The 17,886-nt window shown below is 34.2% G+C and overlaps 1 pseudogene; it reads right to left on the bottom strand.

The window, feature by feature from the left end:
- Window positions 1-13,283: 13,283 nt before the first annotated feature.
- On the bottom strand, window positions 13,284-17,079 carry LOC132605187 (uncharacterized; annotated as a pseudogene).
- Window positions 17,080-17,886: the final 807 nt, after the last annotated feature.

The raw sequence follows: 17,886 nt of genomic DNA, 5'->3' as shown, positions 1-17,886 counted from the left end.
ACTCAAGAACGCGCAAATACTGGTGAGAAGCATATTCGTAAGAGCATTTTGACTAAGAGTTTTCTTGTGCTTTTATATAACAATGAATCAAGGGTCTTGAACTATCAAAACAGTAACCTTAATTTGGGAAGCATCAACAGTCATCAGTCGAAACAACAAACATACCATTTTACAACATCCGACATGGGAGCAGTAACTCGAAATCGGAAACACTTTTTTATACAGAAAACCACATTACAACACAAAAACTCTAGACAGAATCGACAAGAGAGAAAAGAGGATGAATAACACTGACCGGTCGTTGGTGCAGTGAATGGGGCGTCGAGGGCCTTGAATCTACTTTCGAACACGACGAACTCAAAACTCGAAAAAAGTCTTTCGAATCGGAAATCTCGATATCAAAAAGTATACTCTTGTTGAAAAGAAATTTTGTTTATCTCAAATAGTTTCCCAATCTCAGTCCCCCAAAAAAAAAAAAATAACCCCAAACTTCGACTGCTCAAGAAATATGATGATTTTCAATAATGTCTGGCTACTGTTTTCTTTAGACCCGAAAAAAGAACGGAATTTGAAACAAATCCAAGATTTAGAGTAATAACGAAAACAATGTTGAGTCTTGTGTCAAAAAAAAAAAAAACCAGTCCCAGATATAGTCTCAAACGTTGGTATTTATAGAATAGGATTAGGGTTTTCTAGGCTAACATTTTGGGCAGGATTTCAATTGTCTTGGTCAAACAACTCTGTTCAAATCTGAACGTTAGAGATGCTTTCACGTGATTTGCTTCAAATTTGCTCGAAAATGGACAGATCTTCTCTGGTCCTTCAAGATTTCAACGCGTCTATATTCCAAAAGGAAGGGAAAGGTTCTGAACAGTGCTGGCTTGGACGGAAATGGAAGGACAATTTCTGTCCATGGCTAAAGGTAATTGAGGGTTTGCTAAATGGAGATGAGGAGAAAGGAGAGAGACGAGAGAGAGAAGAGAGGAGCAGATGCTGCGTTGTTTGTTTCATTAGGGTTGAAGAAAAGAATGACGTGGGCCGGGTCGAGTAAGGTATTGTTGGGTTGGATCGGGTAAAGGGATGGTGGGTTGGGTCAAGTTGAAAGGCTAATGGGCTGGCCGAATTAAACGGTAGTGGGCTGGTGGTTTGTGCCATTAATTTGGCTAAAAAATGTGGATCCTTCCTCCTCTATTTAATCATTTTGGGCTTCTAATTTAATAATTAGTACAAAATATATTATGTGAAGACAAATAGTAATTAGTGTATATAATGTAAAAATTAATTTAACGAGTACGAATCCTAAAATGAAACGATGGCGAACCGTTTAAAATTTGTGATAAAGTAATACTAGTAAAAATAGTGAAAATGAAGGTAACGGTATTAATAGTAGTAGAAATAAAAAATAGTAGTGAAAATAAAATATTTAGCTTGTTAATAAATTTAGAAGCTCCAGAAAATAAATTGAAATAAATGAGGGACAAAATTGGGTGTCAACAGATACTATGGAATGTAAACATAAATCGTAAATGAAATGAAGTAGTAAAATCTCGCACCTCCTTCGGAGTGGTTTTGAAAATCAAACTTTATGTTTCCTTTAGTATAAAACTCATTTCCTCGAAATCATTAGTAAAAACATATACACAACTCAACTTGGCACCTTATGGGTGTTCCCTTCAGAACAGAATAGGAGTACAATATCAATAAGCCATCACAAGAAATATTTAGACCTTACTCGTCTAAGAATGGAATCATAGGGAGTACATATAGGATGAATAACAACAAAAATCATGCCAAAGGAAGAAAGGTTTGTCTTACATACCTTGTCGCTTACGTGATTAGCTTAACTTATGCTTCCAAACACTGGTCAATCTACAATCAAGGTAAATAAAACCGTAGACAACTTAAAAGAGGTTCATATACTTCTCTAAGCTCATAATTAACTTTCGTAAAATCGGGCAGCATTTTTCCTGTAATCTTCGCTTCCCTTTAATTCCAATTCAATTTAACAACACAATCAGCAACCAACAACAACAAGAACCATCTCATATAAGCCTCTTTAAACTCAAAGCATCAACTCCCAAAGATATACACCAAAATAGCCCAGTATACGCTTTGTATACGATATCTTCATACACTTTATTCTCCCAAATTAAAGAACAACAATTTATCAACAACATCAACAATCATTTTATATCAATATCCAACTAATTCTATCCATTTAATCATACCAAAACAGCTCCCAAGTTATTTGATATCCAAAAATGATAACCGAACTTTCAACTTCATTTTCTCTATTGTAACCCGTCAAATCTATCAATGATCATGGTAAGAACATCATTAACATTTTAAAAATACCTTATATGAGCAGCTACCACGAAACCAACATCCCCCAAGTTCAACTTTTAGCTTAAAACGACGGCAACAACTTGTACTACACTTTACTCTTCTTGAGCCTCGGAATTCGGGACCTCAAACTTGACCAAAACTTGGTTTTTCTCTCTAAGGGTTCTCTTCCCTCTCTCTAAAATATTATGGATATTTTGGTATGAAAATGAGGCAGATAAGGGTGAAAATTTTTCTTAAATAGCAAGGGAAGTGGGCCTGACCCGACTTGGAGTCGGGTTGGGCCAAGCCCACTGCCCAGTTTGACCTTTCCACCTTAAAACGTCCATAACTTTTTATCCCTATGTTTCATGAAGTCCCAAAACCTATGGTTGGAAAGGTATTTCAATTATCTACAACTTTCATTTTTATATTTTTCCCAAATTCCCAAATAATGATGGGGTTATGGCCCCCGAAGTCAGATCACCCAAAAACGTAACTTAAAAACATCTTTTTGGAGGGCTTACACTTGGATTTGGCTCAAGGGTCCTTCTTGATTTGTGTTTAACTTCACATATATTGTCTATATAACTTGTCATATGTCCTTTAAAAAAATCCCATCATGTGAGCCCCACCTCAGCTTACGGTTACGAGGGCTATATATCTTTTAACGTATCATTCCAATCATATTATACGAATTCCAAATATCATAATCATGCTATCCTCATGCTAATAAGGTAGAATTTCATCCTTTATACTTGTAATATTTTCTCCTCCTTGAGCTCCCATTAAGCCGTCTGCAGCCTTAGTAACGTGAAATTTTCTGGGGTGCAACAATAACAGTTCTACAACATATCATGAAGCTAGGGCTAAACTGTATTCTGAATCAAATTACTGACAAGTATGAAGAATGAGGCGTAGGGAGAATCATGAACATTCTCTAACGTAGATAGTTAGCCTCACATACCTGTATACGTTCCAAGCCTTGTAACTACTGATCTAAAATTGGGAAGAACCCCAAAAGCCTAAGTCTTGAACCCTTCAATGGGTTTTCTTGAAAACCCTAGGTTAAGAACATTGAATTCATGCTTAATGTTCGTAATCTTATGTTAGAATTAACTTGGGATAATTAGAATTGACTTACCTTAGTGTTCTTGGTGATGGAGGAGAGGAACAAGTCATTCGGGTTTAGGGATTTGTAAAAATAAAAATTAGAACTGAAACCACGTATTTATAGTTTCTGGTGCGGGCTGAGAAATACGAAACAGAGTACGGTCCGTATTCTGAATTACGGTCCGTAAACCTGGATTGTAATTTAACATATTTCAAAACAGAAACAATGCTTTATTTTCCTCCTCAAATACGACCATAATTTACGGGTTGTATCCCAAAATATGGTCCGTATTTAACAATATAAATTCCCCAAGCCAAATTCCAGAATGCACAGTGATTTAGAGGCCAAATTACGATTTGAAATTCGGGTCGTATACTGAAATACGGTCCATATTCTGGGGCATAAATCCCCATCTAACAACTGAAGAGAAATTTTCAATTCCTACATTATTTATCTAGTCTTTTAAGTCTAAAATCATGGTCAAAGTTTAAGTTAAAGGTCTGAGGTGTTACAAGTTGCCTTTCTTGGTGGTTTGTAGTTGCAGCCTTAGTTGCATTATCCTAGCCTTGGATTGTGATGCAAACATTGTCTCAAGCGCTCGCCAAACAATCTGAGATGTTGTGCAACTGACTACTTGGGCTAAAATCCCTTCGCTGAGGGTTGAAAGAATCCAACTCAATAAAAGTTGGTCTTGTTTGATCCATAAACTATACGCTGGGTTGATAACCTCGTCAGTTGAGGTTGCTTCAGAAGAGCTATTCGAAATTACCTTTGGAGGGCATTTGTGCGTACCATCCACATATCCCTCAAGTTTATAACCCCTTAGAATTGGGAGAATTTGTGATTTCCATACGATGTAGTTATTACTGTCCAATTTAAGAAGATGAGACCGATTAACGTTCATCGCAAACAGCGAAGGATCCTGGGAACGGGTTTGCAAGGTGATGCTGGTAATGGAGGGAAGTGCCATTGTGTGGCGTGAGTCTTCGCAAGGCTCCGATACTATGAAAAGGTTTAATGAAGCTAATAAAATCGGTGTATATTTCATGGAGGAGTTCTTCCTCTATATATACAAGATGCTACACAAAGTGCAGTTGAATACAAACTCTCTAAGAGATAAACTATACTTGGTATTATCCTTCCTCTAGGTAAACTAGACATATGAATTCTAATTAAATACAACTAAACAAACGTGAGGATAAGCTTACTGTTGAGATGTCCTAACAGATACCAACCTTCTATATATCATATACTGATAGGGTATCATAAAAGACATAATTTTCTCTTAAAAAAATACTCCTTAGTGCTTTATGATTCTCACATGATATATATCATATACTGATAGGGTATCATAAAGGAATAATTCATTCCTTTAAAAAGCACTCATCATTGCTCTATGATACCACATGATGTATCATATACTAACACATGTTATCATAGTGGACGAATTCATTCCTTCAAAAAAGAGCTCAGTCCTCTATGATACCAACCGTTTATACTGACAGAGTATCATAAATAAAAGATTCATTCCTTAAAAGAAAACATGCCTCAACCCTCATGATACCCACTGGTACATATTATACTAACAGGATATCATAGAAGATATGTTCATTCTTTCAAAAGAAAAAAGAATCTATAAAATATTACAACAAATAAAGTTTAAGTTTAATTTTGATTTTTAAATTTCTATATCATTCTTAGCAAGTTTTAGTTGTAAAAAGAATTACAAAAAAAAAAAAGTCGTATTTTAGATATAAGTTTTATTTTCATTTGCAAAATAAATGAACTATAAACAGATTTTTTCTATAATTTTAAATCTTAATAAACAAGCTGGTCACTTTAGTATTTTTCTTAATTATTTCTTGTTGTAGTCTAATTATTTATTTTATCAGTCTACAAACAATATTTTTATTTTTTAAAAAAGAGGAAAAAAAAGATAAACTAACCAAAGAAGGAGAAATAAATTAAGATAAAAAATGAACAAAAAAAAACTTAACAAAACCAAAAATAAGGAGTTGGGAAATGGATAAAAGGGCAAAATAGGACAAAAGAACAGAAAAGTACCCGAGCACATAAAAGATGTTATCAAAGGTCTCGTACATGGTAGGAAACATTGGGCAAGCCGGGTAAAAGTTTTGGGCTTTATGGTATTTCGGGTCGTTAAATCCCATCTGGGCTAAAACAAGTTTTATGATATCCGCATATGCATTTTGTGTAGTTTTTCCTAAATGTTTTTCAATTTCAAAATCTCTACAAACAAGAATAATTTCAAGTTGTATTCCATTGTTGGCTAGCCTTCCTAATGTTTGTTGGGATTCAACTCTCACCTTTAGGTAAGGCTTATATCTCCTAGCATGTTTGAGGGATAATTTCATGAACCTCCCTTTAGGTTTTACTTTATAACGCTAGTATGTTTTGTAGTACACTTACCTCATTTATTTTATTTTTTTATAATAATTTTTTTAACCTTTCTTTTTAGAATTAGTGTTCGCACAGGAAGGAGGAGTTTTTAAAAAAAAAAAAAAAAAAAAGCAAAAAAGGGCAGCCCGGTGCACAAGCATCCTGCATTCTCATGGTTTCGAAGAAAGGCCTACGTGAGTACGAGATGCTTTGTGCACCAGACTGTTCTCTCTTAATAATTTTAAGATAGAAAAAAAAATCTAGAGTTAACTAATTTAAAGAGTTTGATATAGAATTAAGGAAAATTAGTTAGATTATAATTCTTTTATATTTATAATAATTAGGTTAATAGAATTATTACAAAATAAAGGAGGTGTGCGTAATATGGTAAACCATAAGGGAGGCTAGTGTTATGAAGCAAACCTGAAAGGTGGTCTCTAAAATTATTGCAAAAAAAGAATTGTAAGATGAAATCATGAAATGCTGGATATTAATGTTGTTGCTTGCCGCGATCTTGAAACCGGTCATATGGTCGGAGGGATTAAATGGGTTATTTCAATATAAAATTTGGGATTAAATCTATTATGTATTTGAGCGAGGGTACTAGCTAAAATTAAGATATATTTTATACCATAATTATGGGTTTTTTCTATTCCACATAGAAGATGATATAGATAATCCTGAAAATAATTCTAGGATTATACATTGTGATTATAGTTCCAAAATAACTTGATTTTGAACCAAATGACTCCAACCTAAGCCTGTTAACCGGTTCGGACTGGCCCGGACTGGCAACCGTTTATAAAACCGGCCGGTTTCCGGTCAAAAAATCGGAATTGGCCATCGGTTAACCGGTTCCAAAGTTGGAAACCGGAACCAGCCAGTTTTAAACGTAAAAAAAAAAAAAAAATTTTGTATAATATATGTATATTATAGTATTTCTTAGTAGATTGTAGGTATATTTATATATGTTATATAAGTTTTAACTAAAGTTTATATATTTACTAACTAACAACATATATATAGTAGGGATCTAGTAGCTCAGATGGTTGGCTACCTGAACTTTCACCTTGTTGGTGAGGGTTCGAATCCCCACATTGTAATCCCCTCCCCATTTCCCCTTCCCCTACCCCCTATGTAATAAAAACAATTTTAAAAAAAAAAAACTAACAACATATATGTATGTATATATATATATATATATATATATATATATATTAAGTTATATGCTTAAATTATAACTTTCTATTTATAACTTAAGTATATTTATACTAGATATACCTCAAATATACTAAGAATATACTTATAATATAAATATGCTTAAGTTATAAAATAGAAATTTATAAACTTAGAAAAAACTTAACTTATATGCTTAGCTACTTATAATATATATATATATATATATATATATATATATATATATATATATATATATATATATGACTTAAGTTATTTTCCAAGTATATAACTTTCTATTTTTTAATTTAAGCAGATGTATATTATAAGTATATTTTAGGTATATTCCTAACTTAATATAAGCAAAAATATGAACACAAGTAAATAGAAGAATATATATGTTTAAGTTATACGTATTATAACTTAAGTTATTTTCCAAGTATATAACTTTCTATTTTTTTAATTTAAGTAGATGTATATTATAAGTATATTTTTAGTATATTTTAGGTATATTCCTAACTTAATATAAGTAAAAATATGAACACAAGTAAATAGAAGAAAGCTCAATGAGCCATATATTTTATTCATTCATGGATAACATTTATTTGCAAGTTGTAGTTTTTTTTAACTTGCGCAAAAAAAGTAGTACAAGAATAAAATAAAAAGGTGTCAATCATTTGCCTAATATCCGCAATATTATATTCGGTCATTGAGATATCTTCAAAATCTTCCATTTGTTCTATTGCACTTGCTATCAAATCTTCAATCTCTTCCTCTTCGCCTTCCACCGCTTCTAAGTTTTGGTTGCATTGCTCCGATTTAATCCAATCGCGAATGTAATCTAGTACTTGCAAGCTAAATCCGGATAATGAGTGTCTATGGTCTCCAATTTGTTGTCTTCCTTGGCTAAATGCACATTCCGAAGCCACAGTTGATATTTGAACCGTAAGGATATCTCGAGCCATCCTTGAAAGTACCGGATGACTCGCCTTGTACTTCTTCCACCATGCTAAGACGTCCAAATCATCTAGTTGGTTGATGTCCACATTTGGCTGCATCAAATAAAGGTGATATTCATCAAAGTTTGCATTACGAGCAGGAGTTGGATGTGAATGTAAAACTTTTAAATTCGACAAACCCGACAAGCCCTTTTTGCTACTTTGAGAAGTAGTAGGGCGTGGAGCAACAGGTGTAACACTTTCTTCCAAATTAGAATAATGACTAAAAACTTTTCTAAACTTGGCATCAATCGCGAGCTCGGCGTCATGTAAAGATTGTTCAACTCCCTCGTCAATTTCTAAATAGTTATAAATTTGACCAACCAATCCTCTAGTATAAGACATTTTAAACCAATGATTTAAAAGAGAACCCAATATAAATAAAGTTGGGATGGGAAAAAAATACTTCTTAAATTTTGTTGTCATATAAAAAATAGCCGCTTGATAACCGGATATATCTTTATACTTATGTAAAACTCTAGCTATTTCCGTTAAATAGGCTAAAATTCCCGTTACCGTGGGATAAAATTGTTTAGAAAAAGCAAGAGTTGCATTATACATTTTTTGTAAAAGTTCAATACATTCCTTAACATCTTCCTAATCGTTAATATTTATCCAATCATCACTATCCGTATTAAAATGGTTGTGAAATTGTTATATGGGAATCCTATAATCATATGCTTGTTGTAACATAATGTAAGTGTAGTTCCACCTAGTGTCAATTTTTACTTGAATCTTCCTAGGTCTAAGGCCATTTTACACACAAGAATTCGCTTATTAGAATTACAAAAAAGAAAAGCGACCGCATTTCTAACTTTTTGAATAGAATCTTCGAAATAGTCAAGACCATCTGTAACAATCAAGTTTAAAATGTGACAACTACATCTTACATGAAAAATATTTTTTAGCGAAGGGTTTAATTCCCTTTTTAAAAGACCAACCGCCTTTGTATTATTAGAAGCATTATCTAAAGCAATACAAAGTGTTTTTCTACAAATGTTAAAAAATTTCATAATAGTTGACATTGAATTCGCTAAAATTTTCCCGTCATGACGACCTTTCCCTTCATCATATAAAAAAGCTATAATTCTTTTTTGCATCACCCAATTATCATCAACCCAATGAGATGTAATAGCAAAAAAAACTAACTTGTTAAGACTAAGACCCAAATCGGCGGTAAGAGAAACACTACAATTTAAAGAATTAAATACATGGTGCAAATAAAATCTATATTTTTTTTTATATAAATCTATAATATCCGATCTACAAGTACTTCTAGGAATAACCTCAAACAACGAATTATAATAATGTTGAATATAAGTAACAAACCCCAAACCCGAAGGAAAGGAAAATGGTAGAGCATCAAAAGCAACCATTTTAGCTATTTCTATATGATCTTTTTTCTTGTCACAACTAAAATTTCTACCAGTTCGTGGGTCTATTGTTTGTGGAATACCCCCCACATTTGAACCCGTTGTCTCTCCCCAAACATCCCTATGTTTAGATCTCATATGACCCATTAGTGAACCCGTTCCACCATCCTTACTAGTTTGTTGCCTAAAAATAAATTCTTGTTTACATATATCACATATGTAGTTGTTTGTTTTTCCTTATCTTTAGTCATAAATTTTCAAATTCTAGTGGTTGGCCTACGAATTTTTGGCGGTTTGTCTTGTGTATGTGATTGTGCAGGATCTGTATCTCCTATAGGGTTTTCGAGGGCTTGTGTTTCATCATCAATTTCATTAAAAGTGCTGGTGTAGTGTTGCATTACCTCATCATCTAAAAGTGGATTATTTCCACCAATATTAATACCTAAATTAGGTGTTTCGTTCACAAATGTTTCCTCATTAAGCCCACCCCTAACAGTACCACTACTACCGCCACCACGTCTCACTCTCTTCGACATTATTAAATAGAATTAATTTAAATCACACGTAAATAAATTGCAACAAATTAAATTACTAGAATTAAATTGCATAAATTAAATAGCGGAAAATAAAGATAGAGTTGGAACGAAGGTACCAAATTACCGGACTAATTTCCACCAAAGTGAAGGCGGCTAGAATTGCAAATCCACCAAAGCTTTGGAGCTACTTCGGATTGTTGCAAAATCGCTAACTCCACCAACAATTTTTTTTTATAATTGCAAAATTAATAATTGAAACTAGAATAAAAATTTATAATATTTAATTGAGAGAAATTTAAAGTGGCTAATTGTTGCAAAGTAGCTATAATTGAGAGAAAAAGAAGAGTGAATTGGTGTGGATTAAAATTGAAAATGGAGAGGGGTTTATATAGGGGTGGGGGATGAGTTAAAGTGTAAAAACAAAAGTTTGGGGGGCGGGGGGGGGGGGGGGGGGGGGGGGGGAGTGTTGGGAGGCCAAAATGGCCATTTGGAGTCGTTGGCAATGACCATTTTTGCAAAATGGGCCGTTGCCCAACGGTCTAGTCCACGTAGCATTATTTAAAAAAAAAAAAAATACCGGTTAACCGGTCCCATATTTTGAAAATCGGACCGGTAGAAAAACCCCATTAGACTGGCGACCGGTAAACGGGTCCACCGGTTCCAGTTCCGGTTCCGGTTCGAATTCCAATTCCGGTTACCGGTTAACAGGCTTACTCCAACCTTAGGGATTCTCGAAATTCTCTTTCTACGTTCTCCTTTTGTCCTGTAACAATTTGTGGAGAACGAAATGCAGATTTTGCTAAGCTTTACCTGCTCCAAACAAGAATCGGGAAATTATATTTAATGAATTTACAAATGGGTGATCTTGCTATTAAACACCGCTTGCTCATGAACAAACTTCAGAGTTCAGGGTCAAAAGTCAAGAATGCTGTTCATGGGACAAAGTTAAACCTGAAGTTTTCCCATGGAATAAGTGAGGTAAAAAGTTCAAAACTATCCACTTCCAAGATCATTCTTATAAATCCAACAGCTTATCAAGGCCTATGAGTGTGTATAGTTTTTACTTTTTAGAGTTAATGGTCAAAAACACACTTGAATTATCACTTTTCGCGAGTTTCACACCCAACTATCAGTTATTCTCTTTTTCTATATGAACTATCACGATGTTTCATTTTCCAACTTGAACTATCATCATTTATGTATTAAAACAGACATCGAAGCTGACTAGGCCAGCTTTCAGTTGTTCTGTTTTCCTATCTAAACTATTACCATCTACTCAAATGTGTTTTAATACATAGATGGTGATAGTTCAGGTAAGAAAAGGAAACAACTGATAGTTGAAGTGTGAAACTCTAAAAAAGGTGACAGTTCAGGTGTATTTTTTTACCACTATCTCTACCATTTTATTTTTGTAATTTCACTAATACTAAAGCTTTTCCAATTTAAAAATATCTATAAACAAATATAATGTTAAGTGTTATTCCACTGCACCTCTCATCAATCTATTATGAAAAAACTATAGAAGAGGGGGCTGGGGGGTGGATGTCAAAATTGACGCCAAAAGCTGGTGCTGGATTTATTGCATTAGTTAGAACAATGATTTCTCTAAACGGGGCAAAATGTTACAAAACAAATATTGAAGGAAACTAATAGAACATTGACTTCATCATTTGTTTTCATTAAGATTAAGACGTCTGAATGATTAAATGTTGTCTCTATATCTGAACATCGAATGATAAAGACTGCTTGTTTTTAAATATCTGAATGTGCATAATATATTTATTTAATCATAATAAATATACCATTAAAAAAAAGTAATTAAATATTAGAAAATAAATGTAAATTTTAATAAAATAAACATTATTTGATAAAAAAATAAAACATATATCTTCACTAGTGATGGTGGAGGATGCTTTGTAGTAGTGGTGATGGTAGTGGTTGCTAGTGATGGCAAAAGTTGTCGGTGGTGGTGGCTGGTGGTTGACGACGTTGGTGGTGATTGATGGTGGTGGTTGTGGTTGTGATGGCAGATGTGGTTAGTGGTGTTGGGGTGGTGGTGATGGTGGGCGGTGGGGGCGGTGGGGGCGGGGTGGAGGGATGGGATGATGAAGGTGGTTAGCAATGGCCAGGTGGAGGTGGGGATTCAGAGGTAGAGAGGCGGAGCCGAAATTTGAAGCTTATGGTTCTTCAAAGTTATTGGCTTCTAAATTAATAATTTATACATGTTCAATAAATTTTTAAGACAAATATAGAGTTGGATAAAAATTATTGGGTTCGGCCGAACACATAAATTGTATACTGGCTCCAACCCTGTGGGGTTGGAGAGTGGGTGGGTGTAGGGTGGGGTGGGAGGGTGGTGGTAGAGCTGGTGGTTGTGGACAGAGTGGTGGTAAAAAGTATTCATACAAAAATACCTCTTAATTAATGATATTAAGGACCCGTTTGGCCATGAGAATTTTTCATTTTTTTCCAGAATGTTATTTTTTGACTTTATTTGGAAATCGACATTTTGCCATGAAAATTCCTTGGAATTTGGAGAACACCTAAAATCTTGTTTTCACTTTTTTTTTTCATTTTAACTATATTCAAATAATCAAATATTCATTACAAAAACTATAACTAAACACAACTCCATCTTCAACTCTAACTTCAAAATTCCAAAAAAAGTGAAAAAGTATTTGGTTTTTATGGCCAAACGCCTACTAAGACTTGGTTCAAGATAATTAAGACATATTCAAACCAAATAAGTGTTTAAATTTTAATATAAACAAATTCATTTAATGACCTAAGGTCTGACCATTCAGATTCGGACATCCATTAAGTGCAAACATATGAGGTCAACATTCAACTCACTAATACATTAATCACCACCCTAAGTAACATCGCCGGAAATTGTGTTCACCGTGAAAAGACAATCAGCAACTAAACTCTAATTCTGAAGTAACATGACCTAACTAACCAAAGGACGTCTAAATTGTCCCAGAAAGAAGAACTATACACTTTGTGAAAAGATTGGTTCTAAGTGGGAGAAATATAAGTTATCCTTGGAGTAACTTTTATCCATTGAGAGATGCCCTTTCGCTCGGCATTCAGAGGCGGATACAAGGTTTCAAGAGAATCGGTGCACTATTATGAAGAGGCTAATCTAGAATGCACAGTTGACGGGTTTAACTTTTGGGTTCTTACCATTAACTCATTACACTTTTGAAATTACAGGTTCAAAATTAAATTATAATTTTAGTGATTTTGACAGATATATCGTACTGTGTGTCGAAATCAGAAAATGCTGGGGTCAGCTGAGCCGAGTGACTATATGCTACATCGTCCACTGCTACTTTAAAAACTTACAGTGACAAAAGTACAATAGAAATTTAAATCTGTCAAACTTGGGGATTTTGAACCAAACAAAGAAGGACGGAAAAAGAAAAAAGTATACCGGCTCAATTCTAGAAAAGAAAGGAAAAAAATAACAAGACATGCGCGAATTTGAACAACCGATTTCACTTATAGAGGTGCACCCAATAATTATTGCACCATAGACTACTTTGAGCTTGGATGTGCACATATATATTTAAGTAGTCTTGTAAAAGTATAACATTATTATACATGGTCTAGGAAAAGACGCTTGGGTTCACGTGAACTCATATCCCTCCACTAGTTGGCTTTGTTAGATTGCTAAGGCCGACTTTAGTCCCTGCCTGTCGGGTGAGTCTTGCAGTCAAACTTCCGCCTTTGCACTGGAGTGCCAATCTCAATCCAGCCCTAGGATTCCTTTGCACGGCTCCATTCTCCTGGGGAAACAAGCAAGTAGAGTAACAGCAAATTGTTGCCTATCTATTTTCAGCTCAATACAGCTGCTGGTAACCTTCCTTATCATTTGTTTCCCGAATACTGCTTGTATTTCTTCTAAGGGAAGATTTGTGGTTGAGAGACCAACTTGTTTTCATGTCTCTTCTTCTCTTCCAAGTCATTACAGAACTATAAAAATCAGGGAAATGGAAGCAAAGCAGAACCAACAATATCAGAGCTACACAAAGTAACATGACATTGGTGAATCCATCCTTCAGCTCAGGTTCGTTTTGATTGGTCCAAGGAACTCCGCCCACGTTCATCCCAAACACTGTTAGAAACCAGAAAATGTAAGTGAAATCATATGCTTCTTAATGCTTGCAAATATAATGATTCAAACTAAATATCCGGTGTTTGAGGAAGGGCAGGACCACATTGGGTGTCTTGGGCGCAACCGTACCTTGCATTTATGCAAGAAAACTGTTTTCACGGCTAGAACTCATTACCTTGTGGTCACACGGCAACAACTATTACTGTTGCGCTAAGGCCCCACTTTAACTGAATAATGATGTGAATTTATGAGAAAGGTTACTTAAGAAATTTCACCTCCAGTTACTACAGTTAAGGGAAGAAACATGATGGAGAGGAAAGAAAGGTTGTATAGTTTTCCAGTAATTTGATCAGCTTGCCAACTTTCAAGACCAGCCTGAATTCCTGTAACTCGATTCGCGATAAACCCAACATTTTCTTTTAGACTTTTGAGTTGACCAATTAGCTCTTCAAGGGTGTTAGTGTCATCACTGGCAAACCAATCTTTTGAAGAACACTTCTCCTTTACTCTTGGAATTACTTGCTCCCCATATGCAATCACCTGCAGCAAGAGTAGTAAGTAATACTAATCAGTGATTCCATCAGACCTATTTCCTTTCTTGACAAAATCAACCAACTCTAAGTGGTCACGAGACCTTGTTGATACTGATTGAGTTAGACTTCCACATGAAAATATCGGTGTAATATAGAAAAGATATACTCGCTCTTTTTGGTGATAACCATGTTTCCATTTCCATCTTCTCTTAATTTGGAGAAACAAAATCAACTAATGGTTTCACCTTTCTCTTCACTTGATGTTACAATGACAGGACTGAGGAAGTACCTGGAGAAGGCGTTGCGAGTCAAGATGCACCTTAGGAAATCTTCTATCATCCAACATTTGTTGCTTTATGGCAAAACCACCTGCAATGAATGCAGAAATATCTTCCATTTGAATCATCTATATAACAAATTCCAACAGAATTCATAAAAAGGAGGAAATTTTTCAGTGTAGAAAATGTCTTTTGACTAAACATTAAGCAATAGGAGAAAAAAATGGTGTACTGCAGTAAGAGAGTTAATGAAGTAAATCTGTAAGTCATACAGCTCTAAGCAAATATAAATGAGTGAAATAATACGTTTGTCCAGTTTAACATGTATAACAGAATGTACCTCTGTCCAATTCCAATTCCACGGAGTCCAACTCCAGCTCTAGCTTTGTTACAATATCTTGAACGTGATCCACATGCGTGTCTATAATATGAACAACAAGATTCGACACAGATTTTGGCACAGGATTGTCAGCCTCTTCAAAATGATTCTTCGTCAGCAGAAAATCAAGAACATGTTCCCTGATTACAGTTCCACTCCTTAATTCCCTTTGTACACCATAACTTGGACTATCCACAATGGGAATCTCAGAGAGAAGGGACTCATTTACCGGGGAAAAACCCAATCTTGGAACGCGGCCTAATGACACGGTGATCACCAAATTCTCAGTAACTCTTGCAGCAATTCTAAATGTAAAGTTGCTGGATGCAGGGCCAGGTGAATTAACTCGAAAAACTAGAGCACCGTAAACGAGCCCACAAAAGGGTCCATTGCTAACTAGTGATAGAATGTCTTGGAGATTCAGAGGCGGGCATAGTATGTCTATAAGATACCGTGCAGATTGTGAGAGTTTTTGGTTCCACTTTGGAAGTTCAACATGGTACCAACAAAATTCTTTGCCTCTTCCCTCTGATAAATCCCATTCCTTGTCGAAATAATTCCCTTCTCCATCAAACTTATAGGCCTTTCGCCTTACACCACCAGAATAATTGTAAGAGTTGTCTGGAATATGTGTGTGTGAGGTAGACTCTATATCTATTTCCTCTCTTTCTTCCTCTCCCTCTGCAATCAGTTCTTCGCGAGTAAGCTCCATGCACAGGAGGAGCCAAATATTTTACTCTCTCTGTCCCAATATATGTGGCACTCTTCGTATTTCGAGATTGTAAGCTTTATCGCTCCTCAGCTAATTCTTATACGCTGAATAAAACAAATCATACAACAAAGTCCCATAATATATATGGTTGTTCAATCTTGATATTCCTTTAAACACGCAAAATGTTGCTCAATTTCAGTATTAATTGGAAATGCTCTTTATAGCAATGCTTTTCACCAAAAATAATTCAGCCCCAAAATAACCCCATATCACCACGAAAACCAATATAATCCCACATTATCCACTTAAGGATAAAAAATAAGATACGAACAGAATTATGGAAACTGTTTTTACAGCATCTTGGTCCAAAGAATTCATGCAATCTGCCAGCCTTGACAGTGGCAAAAAAAAAAAATGTTGAGAAGGAGGAAGGAATGGTTTCTTTACGGTGTTTTCTTTATTTTTTTTCCTGGTAAGAAATCAAGAAATGTGATTAAGAGAAAATGCTAGAAAGGATCAACAGGACAGAAATGCATTCAAGAATTTGTTAAAACTGTTTGTTGAAGGAAAAAGTTATCGGTCTTTAATGAAGCAGCCTAATTTCCATTCATTCAATAGTCACATTAGTCAATCTCAACTCCCATATGCCAAAAATAAATCCTAAGGAAAGAAGTAGAGGTGAGAATTGCTCCAAACCGGAGAATTACATGTGTGTGATATTGACAATATTGGAACTAATTCAACTTTAGACATATACTTGATTTTTCTAAAGATCATATCATATAAGAAGACAGATGTTCCATTTTGTCAATCTCTGTGAGACATTTTAGCAGCATTTTGTACCGTAACAAAGTTTTGTTAGTGTTATTCTTTTTTTTTTAATTTTTTTTTTAAATGTTTTGTTAGTGTAAAGATTTGGTCTCTATAGAATTATAGCAGTATATTGGTATTTAAGTGGTCATTTGATCAAATACTGGTTGACCGCAAATAATTATAGATTTATAGTAGTGCTATACAAAATGGAATTATATAATTTTGTGACGTCAAACAGGTATGTGGAATTACTAAAATAACTTAACATTTACCATCATTTTTCCCGATCGAGTATAAAAATTTATAATCACTATAACTAATACATGCAAATCTTATTTAAAATCAATCTCTCTCTCTATATATGTGAAATTATAAAATGTGAAATAAGAATGCATACATTAAATAAAATAGCGGTGGATGTCGTTATTGTGGGTTCAACTAAATCTAATATTTCTACTTAAAGTTTAATAGTATTATATATAAATAGCACTAAAATTTCAACAAATATTAAATAAGAACTCAAAAGTTCAATGAATTCAGTATCGGAATTTTTGAATGTTGAACCCAATCAACTTAAATATTGAATTAGCTTTAAATAAAATACCTAAAATACAATTAATTGTTGATTTTGATATCACAATCTCTGTGTAAAGATCCTACATTATACATCCTCCGTCTATTTTTACTTGTCCACTATACAAAAAATAGATGTCGATTTTTACATGTCCAATTTGAAAAATCAAGAGATAAATTGCCATTTTATACCTATTTCATCCTTATTATTTAAAGTATTAATCATTTTCAATTCATTTCCTAACATTAAATAATTTAGTAATAAATAAGCACTACAAGAAAGAAGACATTTGGCAACAATTGTTTTTTGTTGCCATAGATAGGTTATTGTCGCAAAAAGTACTTTTGGCAACAACATTTTTTTTATTGTTGCATAAACTTTTCCCAACGGCTGTTATTGCAACGACGTGCAACAACTTTTTTTTTTTTTTGGGAATTTTTACTTGTCATAGCTACTCCTAAGACTTAATTATGGATAGTAACTACCTTTTTCAATATTTAAGATTAGTAGCTATATTATTCAAAATTTACATTTCATAGCTACCCCACTTTTTTTAAT

This window comes from Lycium barbarum, chromosome 8 (assembly GCF_019175385.1).
Source record: "Lycium barbarum isolate Lr01 chromosome 8, ASM1917538v2, whole genome shotgun sequence".
NCBI lineage: Eukaryota > Viridiplantae > Streptophyta > Magnoliopsida > Solanales > Solanaceae > Lycium > Lycium barbarum.
The sequence above is the reverse complement of the archived record's forward strand: the minus strand, read 5'-3'. Positions and strand labels throughout refer to the sequence as shown.